The sequence below is a fragment of the Microtus oregoni genome, unplaced genomic scaffold (genome assembly GCF_018167655.1).
Source record: "Microtus oregoni isolate MIOR12 unplaced genomic scaffold, Mior012 000092F_ref0000046, whole genome shotgun sequence".
Classification (NCBI taxonomy): domain Eukaryota; kingdom Metazoa; phylum Chordata; class Mammalia; order Rodentia; family Cricetidae; genus Microtus; species Microtus oregoni.
This window is the reverse complement of record NW_024544604.1, coordinates 1,769,757-1,779,830: the sequence shown is the minus strand read 5'-3', so window position 1 is coordinate 1,779,830 and position 10,074 is coordinate 1,769,757. Positions and strand designations below refer to the sequence as shown.

At 45.4% G+C, this 10,074-nt stretch overlaps 2 pseudogenes; both read right to left on the bottom strand.

Annotated features, from left to right (window-relative positions):
- Positions 1-4,568: 4,568 nt before the first annotated feature.
- On the bottom strand, positions 4,569-5,446 carry LOC121442614 (annotated as a pseudogene).
- Positions 5,447-6,009: 563 nt separating this feature from the next.
- Positions 6,010-7,825, bottom strand: LOC121442629 (annotated as a pseudogene).
- Positions 7,826-10,074: the final 2,249 nt, after the last annotated feature.

Below are 10,074 nucleotides of genomic sequence, written 5' to 3'. Positions count from 1 at the left end.
CCTCTCCTTCTTCCAGCCACCTATTGTTCCTGGACTAGCAGCAGGACATCATGCCCAATTATCCTTGATTATACAGAAGTCTTGTGCATGTCTTAACAACCTCTAGGAGACTGAATGCTTCATCTTATTTTGTCATTTTTGCTATTATCTCTTAGAAGCCTTTTCTTTTCTAATGAGGACCAGAAAGAATGGATGTGGATGAGAGGGGAGGTGGGGAAGAACCAGAAAGAGTAGAAGGAGGGGAAATTGCAATCAGGACATATTGTGTGAGCAAAGAATCGGTTTTCTTTTTTTCTTTTTTAAATGTTGGGATGGATGTTATTAGGGCTTCTCACAGTGTAAGGGTCAGTCTATCTTCAGAACAATCACAGTACAAGATGTACATCACCCAGATTGCCCAAGAAGTCTGAGCAGCTGAGTCATATTGCTTAAAATACACATATTCACAATAACTGGCAGACATTGATTTGTCTCACACAAGAATGTGTTCGTGGCTGCAAAGCTGACCACAGCACCAAGTCTTCTGCCTACCCGCTTCTCCCATTTACCTGAAAACCCAACTCAGTCATGTCTTCCTGGCCCCTAACTCACTATTTCCGATGCTCTCTCTGAGCAGCAGGGGCTAGACTTTAGCTCAGTCATCATGGTAGATGCTTCACGGAAGCTAGTCAACCCCTAGGCCAGCTCCCTACTCTGTCGGGGGAAAGAAAATGAGAGGTCCTACCTCATGATCAGTTGACTAAAGAGGGGTTCATTTGGGAAAACTTATTCCCCTTTGAGAAGCTTCATTGTCTGAGATTCTAACAAGAAGGCTGCAGCTTAGGCCCCTCTGGCCTCACACCAACTGTCTAGACCTCCACAGAGGAGGTGCGCACTTGTGGCATCCAAGTGTCTGCCAGAGATTTCTAGAGATCCTGGGCAGGTTGATGGCTGGGCCTGTTGGAAAGTGGTGACTCACTCTCCTATACAACCCGGGAAATGAGTCTCTTGGGCAGGAGGTGATAACCATCTGCAGGAGGACCTCTGGGCCTTGTTATTGTCGTCTGGCTCTAGAGAACCAGTCGTGCTTTGATAGGAAAAAGGAGCACAGAAGGAGCTGACAGGAACATTTCCCACACAGTTCAGTTCATGCAAAGAATCTGGTTCTTTCTCTGCTCTTGAACAATGATACGTAGTCTCAGCACTGTCGGTAAGAAAGGAAAAGGAAGAAGAAAAAGTCAGGATGTAAACACACACAAACAAATTGGAGGTCATGAGATAATGCATGTCTAGGGATAGGGGCAGCCATGAGAACCACAGATAACCAAGGTATTCATTCTAAGTGGTAAGTTTAAAATGAACAACAGACTTAGTCAAACTCAAGAGAAAATAGTGTTTGAGAGACAGGCTATGAGGCTGCCTTACCCAGGTCACACAACTTCCTCAGTCCACCTGCTTAGGAAGGACAAGGAGTGACTGCAGACTGTGTTCAGGACTGGCAGTGACCATTGGTCACCTGTGTGCATAGACAAAGGGCAAAGGTGGAGGAGGCTACATATCAACCAGACGTCAGACTTAGGCCCCAGCTCACAGAAGGCCCAGGGCTACCACCACCAGGCCTGTTCACACTCTTTTCTCATGACCCAACAGTAGCCAGACTCTTGCAAACGCAACCTGGGGAACAGAGCTGCAAAATTCCCTTGTCCAGAAGAGAATTCCTGCCTGCCCACTAGCACGGTTCTTGTTTCCAGCTAGCCATTGTTATTTGTTTTTGTTTGTTTTTTAATTTATTTATTATGAATAGTATTCTGCCAGAATGTATGCCTGCATGTCTGAAGAGGACACCATTATAGATAGTTGCTAGCCACCATGCAGTTGCTGACACCAAATTCAAGACTTCTGGAAGAGCAGCCAGTGCTCTTAACCACTGAGCCATCTCTCTAGCCCCTTGTTATTTGTTTTTAAAGAACACAGCATAAGCTTATCCACCTGAACCAGGCTGAAGCCTGCAAAAGCCTACTGGGAAGGGCCCCCTCTACAATGCACAGATGTGTACTGTCCCCCGGGGCTTGCCAGATCTACAAGCCCCTCATCAACCTGTCCATTGGTTCTCACCCTCCCACTAGACTAACCTAATGTCAGCTCTGCAGACACTGGCAGCCACAGGTGACAGCCAGAGGCTCTGATTTCCTACTTCACTCAGGGCCAAGATAAACTGTCTCTCCCAGACTGAGACACAGTGACACTCTCTTCCAAATGCAGTCTATCACAGAGCACAGCCCCAACCTCAGTCCTTGAGGGCTTTCCAGACACACGGTTCTCAGCTAGGCAGGTAGGTGAGATATAGCTCAGAAAAGAGGGGGTGCAGAATGAATCCCAGAACTGCTATAATTAAAAAAAAAATGCGGGAGACTGAGAGACGCCATCCTGCAACAGGGCTCACAGAGAGGGCTTATTAGGGGAAGGGAATGGAAAAGGGGGGAGAGAGGTGCAAAGGTCTGTTTGCCTCTTCAGTGAATCAGCAGGAAAGAAAAGGGAAATGGGCAGAGCTCACGTTTAAAGGAGGCTTAGTGCGTGATGTAGCAGCCATAGAAACCTGGGCTGGAGCATTGTTTGTAATAGCCAGAATCTGGAAACAACCTAGATGCCCTTCAATGGAAGAATAAATGAAGAAAGTATGAAATATATACATATTAGAGTACTACTCAGCAGTAAAAAACAAGGACTTCTTGAATTTTGCATGCAAATGGATGGAAATAGAAAACACTATCCTGAGTGAGGTAAGCCAGACCCAAAAAGAGGAACATGGGATGTACCCACTCATATTTGGTTTCTAGCCATAAATAAAGGACATTGAGCCTATAATTAGTGATCCTAGAGAAGCTAAATAAGAAGGAGAACCCAAAGAAAAACATATAGGCATCCTCCTGAATATTAACCTTCATCAGGCAATGAAAGGAGACAGAGACAGAGACCCACATTGGAGCACTGGACAGAAATCTCAAGGTCCAAATGAGGAGCAGAAGGAGAGAGAGCACGAGCAAGGAACTCAGGACAGCGAGGGGTGCACCTACACACTGAGACAATGGGGATGTTCTATCGGGAACTCACCAAGGCCAGCTGGCCTAGGTCTGAAAAAGCCTGGGATAAAACCAGACTCGCTGAACATAGCGGACAATGAGGACTACTGAGAACTCAAGAACAATGGCAATGGGTTTTTGATCCTACTGCACATACTGGCTTTGTGAGAGCCTAGGCAGTTTGGATGCTCACCTTACTAGACCTGGATGGAGGTGGGTGGTCCTTGGACTTCCCACAGGGCAGGGAACCCTGATTGCTCTTTGGGCTGACGAGGAAGGGGGACTTAATTGGGGGAGGGGGAAGGAAATGGGAGGCGGTGGCGGGGAAGAGACAGAAATCTTAAAGAAAGAAAAAAAGAAAGAAAGAAAGGAAGAAAGAAAGAAACCTGGGCTGATCAAGTATCTGCATGCACACAGGGGATCCTCTTAGTGGCTATAGCTGAGGACCTTGGGGGCAGTGCATGTGCATAGGGAGTGATTGGGGTTGGTGACATATTCTGCTAGGTCACCAAGGGCAGGTCGACATAATGCCTGAATGCTAACAAGAACCAGTCTCTCAGTCTTCCACTGAGAAACTCAGGCCCCAGCAGATCTGTAGCCATAGCACAATCCCTGAATCCCTGAGCACCTGACTCTGAACCCAGAGCTGGTGAAAGAAACACACCCTGGATCTGGAATCTGAGCCAGCAAAAGAAACAACTTATCCCAGAACCCAGAACCAGAGAAAAACACCCTGACCCTGAAACCAGAGCCAAAGAAAGACACTTGCCCTCTAGAATCAGAACCAGTTTAAGAAATACGCCCTGACCCTAAAATTAAAGCCAACCAATCCTTGAACCGGAAAGTGGCTCCCTCTAGTCTATAAGCTTCACCTCCCCCTGATTTTAGCCCACAGGGAGAAGCCAATCAGAAACAGGCAGCACATCACTCTACCAAGAGAGACCAATCAGGAATGGGCAACACCTCACCCCCACAGGGAGAGACCAATCAGAAATGAGTAAACAATTCCAGGTGTCCTTGTGCTGAGACAACAATGTTGCAATTCCCCCTAGACCCAAGGCCGCCAATCAGCTCAGTCCGGATACCCTTCCTTAAAGTTTGAGCCAATCCCAAATCTGTAGCTATGCATGTTTAGAATTCCCCAAACCTGCCCCTTCTTGCATGGCCACTATAAAAAACCCTTCATCGTGCTGCCTGGGATCTCTCCTGCTCTACTGCTGCTTCAGATGGATGGACAGAGAGGCCTGAGTTAACTCGCAATAAAGACTCTTTGCTTTTGCATAGGATTTGGTCTCATAGTGGTATTTTGGGGATCTAGATTTGGGGCATAACACTACAGTTCTGTGCTTTTGTGGGGGAGATGAGGCATACACCCCAAGTTTGTGTATGGAGATGTGGAGAAAGTTATACAGGAAAGAAAAAAATAAAAGGACAAAGTGGTTGTTTTTTGTTTTGTTTTTGTTTTGTTTTTTGAGACACATAAAGCTGTTTAATTAGGTTATCAGCAATTTAGAAAACCAGTTTGTGAGGATACATCCCGTTCGTCAGAGAGAACTGAGAGCGCAGGTAACCCTGCAGCTGAGGAACAGCTTTGATCTTTGGCAGAATCTGCGAGTCCACTGTTTTCTGATCAGCCTTGCGCTGCTCCGTAATCTCGTATTTCTCCTTCTCTGTGTCAAAGATCTCGCCCTCCTGATGCCTGGGCTTACACAGCTGCTTTTTCTTGAAGTAAGCATCAGTCAGGTGTTTGGGAATTTTAACTGTGCTGATATCAACTTTTGTAGAGGTGGCGATGACAAACTTCTGATGTGTTCTTCTCAAAGGAACTCTGTTGAGGGCAAGAGGCCCTGTCACAAGCAGTAAACCACTGCCCAGTTGCTTCAGGAAAACCACTCTCTTGCCCCTGTGGTGCCCGGTAAGAATGATGAGGACAGTCCCAGGAGTGATGCTGGCACGCAGGCGTCTCACATGCTGACTGAAGGGCTTTTTGCCATGGCTCAGCAGCTTCCAAGGCACATCTTCGGTAGGATAATACCTGGGCATTTTTTGAAGCTTAACCACCGGGTACCACCATTCTTGTCACCACCAACTGGTTTTGTGACAGTGGCAATGACCTTTTCCTTTTTTTTCTTTTCAACCTTGGTTTTCGCAGCTCTGTATTTCCTTTTGTACATGGCCTTTCTGGAATACATAGCAGATCGGGAGTACCTGCCGATTCCTCTAACAAGGACTGGATTTCGGCTGCAATGGAGCTTCCCCTTCTTGAGCTTTTTAGCCTTAGGGTCACCCTTTTTGGCTGCACCAGTGGCAGGGGCATCACCGCCAGGCTTCTTGGCTGCAAGTTTCTTCTCTTTTGTATCAGGTTTCTCACCTTTTTCACCCACCATCTTGCAAGATGGGAAAGAGGACAAAGTGGTTGTTATAGGACCCAGTCATGACAAGCTCAATAGAGGCCTGAGTCTCAGTAGTTTACCCTGAGGCAATACCTGGTTTAGATAAAGACCACAAACTGAGATTACCCAGGTACCACTCAGAACAGAACATCCAAAGGAAATTCCTAGCGCCCAACCATTGTAGATGGGATCACCAGCCAGCACACACCCATTGCTTTTCACCAGGACACCCCTAGACAAATGTCAGTCAACTGGGCTCCTAAACCTTAGAAATCCCTCACTCCCACCTTTGCTACTGTAAAAACCCAACTCTAAGCTCAGGGCTTTCCAATCACTGCAATACATTGGACACATGGAAAGACCAAGTTTGCAAACTTGTGGAAGAAAAAAGGCTCTTTGTTTTTACATACAGGACTCAGTTTTCTGGTTTGTTTGGGGGGCACTCCGTGATCTTGGCATAACAGTTGTACCACTTCTAAAAGTCACTTAATGCTTCTCTTGTGGGTGTCCCCTACCCTGGTTGTTTGTCAAGCTCTCAGATACAGGCAGGGCATTGTCTAGCTGGGGGAGCTGCTGCACTGTGAGTGTGGGGAGGCCTGTTCATTGATGGCATTTAGCAGTAGGCATGAAGACAGTGGAGGCAGATGGGGGAGCCCAGGCTCTCAAGACTACTCCTCAGAGGACAGACAGAGTCCTTCAGTGACAACTGTCACAGAAGTCCAAGGGCCCATCCAGGACATCCTCTGAGTGTATTGGACTCTTTGAGACCACCCTCATGGTGGCTCCAGTTGCACACACATAACTTAATGCCTGAGTCATCTGTGAAGCAGTGATGTCTGCCAGGTGTCTTGTCATTGCTGTTGCAGGAGGAGGGGACACTACCATGCTCAGAACCTGAAACTTTCCATAGCTTCCTCCTACACTCCAAATCCCTGTCCAGCAAGGCCCCTGGGTCCAGCTCCCCATGGCCAGTCACTGAGGCACTGGACTCTATTCCTTCAAAGGGCTGAGGGTCAGCAACACTTGGGGGTCTTGTGCTGCTCGTGGGGTCGATTCAGACAAAGGACTGCTCTGTGCTCCCTGGGAGCCCTGGGGTGGGTCAGCCCCTGGGGCACTGCCACCTGCAGGGCCACCCTGAGGAAGCAGCAGCTGCTGCTGTTATGGCTGGAAGGCCCTACATGATGCAGGAGGAGTTGCATAATGGATTATTAAAAATTGTTGCAGGATCCCCAGCAGGGGCAAGCAGCAAAAACACTGCAGGACAACAAGTGGTGGCAGAAGGCCATGTGGTAGCAAGCAGCAGGTCCTGAGAAAAGCCAGGCCTAGACAGGGATGGTACATGAGCCCATGCTGCAGGTCTCCAAAGGTGGCTGGTCCCCAGCAGTGAGCCATGTGGAAGCAGGCGAGAGACAGACGGATAGGCACACCATGTAGAGTGAGGTTGGATATTTATTTAGTGGTTATGGAAGGGTGGGGAGAAGGGGAGAAGAGCAGAGAGAGACAGACAGGGAGACAGAGAGACAGAGAGAGAGGAGAGGAGAGAGAGAAGATAGAGAGGAGAGACCAAAACTGCCTCTCTGAGAGGAAGCCGGAAAAGAGAGAGACTAAGGCTGCAAGCAGGAAGGAAGACCTGCCTGCCTCAGTAGATGGGGGAGGGAGTGGGCGTGGCTTGTCTCTTAAAGAGACAGAACAATCATTACAAGTTGTAGGTGGGTTTCACCACTTCCTCATAAGGAAGTAGTAAATAGTTTGCCAAAACCCTAAAGTAAAATGGCAGCATTGAGTAATTGTTGACTTTCTGGTAGACAATCAGGTTGACTTCATATTGCCACTGCTAGGCTTGGCTCAGTGGTGGTGATAGTGGAGACACAGCAACAACTCAGGATGATGGTGATGGTCCACGCCAGCCATAACAGTAACTCATTAGGAATTGATGTCAAACTAAGTCCACTAAGCTGAGCAATAGTAGTAATAAGTTGCCCACTAGAGGTTAGGACCTACCTAGCCATAGGTTCTTGGCCTAAAAATGGTGACAGAAAAAGGGTTAATCTTGAGGAATTGAAATTAAATCCAATCAGAAAGTGGCTAGTTATTTCCATGATGTTTGTGCCATTATTACAACGATGAGCATGTCTTGCCAGGCCAACTGTTATCACAGCTTGCAAGTTTCCTAGCTTGGTAATACAGATGATTCTTTTTCTCTTCTGTTAGCATGCATGGAACTTGTCAGCACTGTGAAGATAGGATGGAGCTTCCAGGTCAGTTAGTACTTGATTTATCATTGTACATTTACCCATTATACTCAAGTGTATGCTGTCTTCTGAAATAAAGTGTTACCTTCAAGTTCTGTAGGATAGTCAAGAGTGTTGCCATGTTTGAGGTTCTATGGTACCTCACTGAGAAGCAATTCCTAAAGCGGTAATCCATTCCTGACACAGGGATTTTGTTAGACTGTGGTATCTAGTAGGAGCATTGCTGCTGTACTATAGAGTAACTCCATTTTTAAAGAAATTTATTTATTATGTCCATAGTATTCTACCTCCATGTATGCCTGCACACCAGAAGGCACCGATGATCTCATAGATGGCTGTGAGCCACCATCTGGTTGCTGGGAATTGAACTCAGGACCTCTAGAAGAACTGCCAGTGCTCTTAACCTCTCTCTGAACCATCTCTGCAGCCCTGAATAACTCCATTTTAACTCTTTATTGTTGTTTGTGTGTCTTCATATCTATCTATATCTGTGTCTATCTATATCTATAGGAAGCTAGATATAGCTATAGATATAGGTAGGAAGCTTTCATGGTAATGGGCTTCCATATGACTTTTTGAAAGGTCTTTAGTATTATAACTGCCTTTATTCCCCCATCTATCCTGGCCTCTCATAACTCACCCTAATTTAACCTTTCCTGTTCTGTAATTTCCCTTTAATCTTTTATAACTGTGCATTTTATCTCCCTTCCCTTAAAAGTCCCTCCCCATGGTTCCTTGTGAATTTCCCAATATCTATGAATATTCCAAATTAAACCCACATAATCAAAGCTAAATTCACAAATGAGAGAAAACATATGACATTTGTCTTTCTGGGTCTGTGTTACCTCACTCATAATGAGTCTTTCTAACTCCATTCATTTCCTTGTGCATTTCTTAATTTCATTTTGCTTAAAAATTAATATTCCATTGTGGAAATACAACACATGTTCATCATCTATTTCTCAGCTGATAACGTCTAGGCTGCTTCCATTTCCTGGCTATTGAGCAGCAGTGAATATAAATGAGCAGGTATTTCTGTATTAGGGTTCAGAGTTCTTGGGGTGTATGTCCAAGAGTGGTGTACCTAGATCATGTGGTAGATGTATTTCTAACTTTTTGAATATCTTACAGAAGGATTTCCACAGTGGATACCCCAACTGTAAACAAAGGCTCCCTTTCCACATCTCAGGCAACATTTGTGGTCATTTGTTGTTTGGATTTTAGCCATTCTGACAGGTATAAGATGAAATCATCTTTTATTTTCATTTTCTTGATGGCTAAGGATGTTGAGCATTTTTTTTAGTGTTTCTTAGCCATTTTTTATTTCATCTTTTGGGACCTGTCTGTTTAGTACCAAGTCAAGATTCATTTGTTTCTTGATGTTTAGTTTTTTTCTTCAGAAAAGGACAGGCCTCCCAGGGATATCAACCAAACATGGCATATCAAGTTATAATAAAATTAGGCACATCTCCTCGTATTAAGGTTGGATGAGGTGACCCAGTAAGAGGAAAAGGATCCCAAAAGCAGACAAAAGAGTTAGACACAGTCCCCACTCCCACTGTTAGATATACCACAGAAACCCCAGGTTATATAGCCATAACATTTATGCAGAGGATGTAGATCAGACCTATACAGGCTCCCTGATTGCCAGTTCAGTCTCTGTGAGCCCCTATGAGCCCTGCTTAGTTGGTTCTGTGGGCTGTGATCTTTTACTGTGTTGACCCTTTGACTCCTACAATCATTCCTTGCTGCTTTTAGTGCTGTTTATGTATGGAATCATCATCTGAAAATAAAGACATTTTGACTTCTTATTTGTATCCCCTTTCTCTCCATTATTTGTCTCATTGCTCTTGACAATACTTCAAGTATTAAGTTGAATGGAAGAGAAGAGAATAAACGTCCTTATCTTGTTCCTGATTTTAATGGCCTCTTTTTCTTTGTATTACTTTAATGGATTTTACATATATATGTACACACACACACACACACACACACACACACACACACATCCTTTGGTACACAAATATTACCTGATCAGTCTATGTGATATCACAGGTACATATATTTTCAGGGCTGACCATTTGGTATTAGATAATCAATTGGTGTGCCCAGCCCTGGGGAAGACTACTTCTCTCTCTGTCTCTCTCTCTCTCTCTCTCTCTGTCTCTCTGTCTCTCTGTCTTTCTCTGTGTCTCTTTCTCTGTCTCTCTCTCTCTCTGTCTCTCTCTCTGTCTCTCTGTCTCTCTCTCTCTCTCTCTCTCTCTCTCTCCCCCATTATTCCTTAGTTGCCTGTGGTTCTTTATGTAGAACTGAGACTTCCTGAGCCTTTCCCCTTCCATGTTAGCATTTATTTTGGTGTCGTCCTTATTC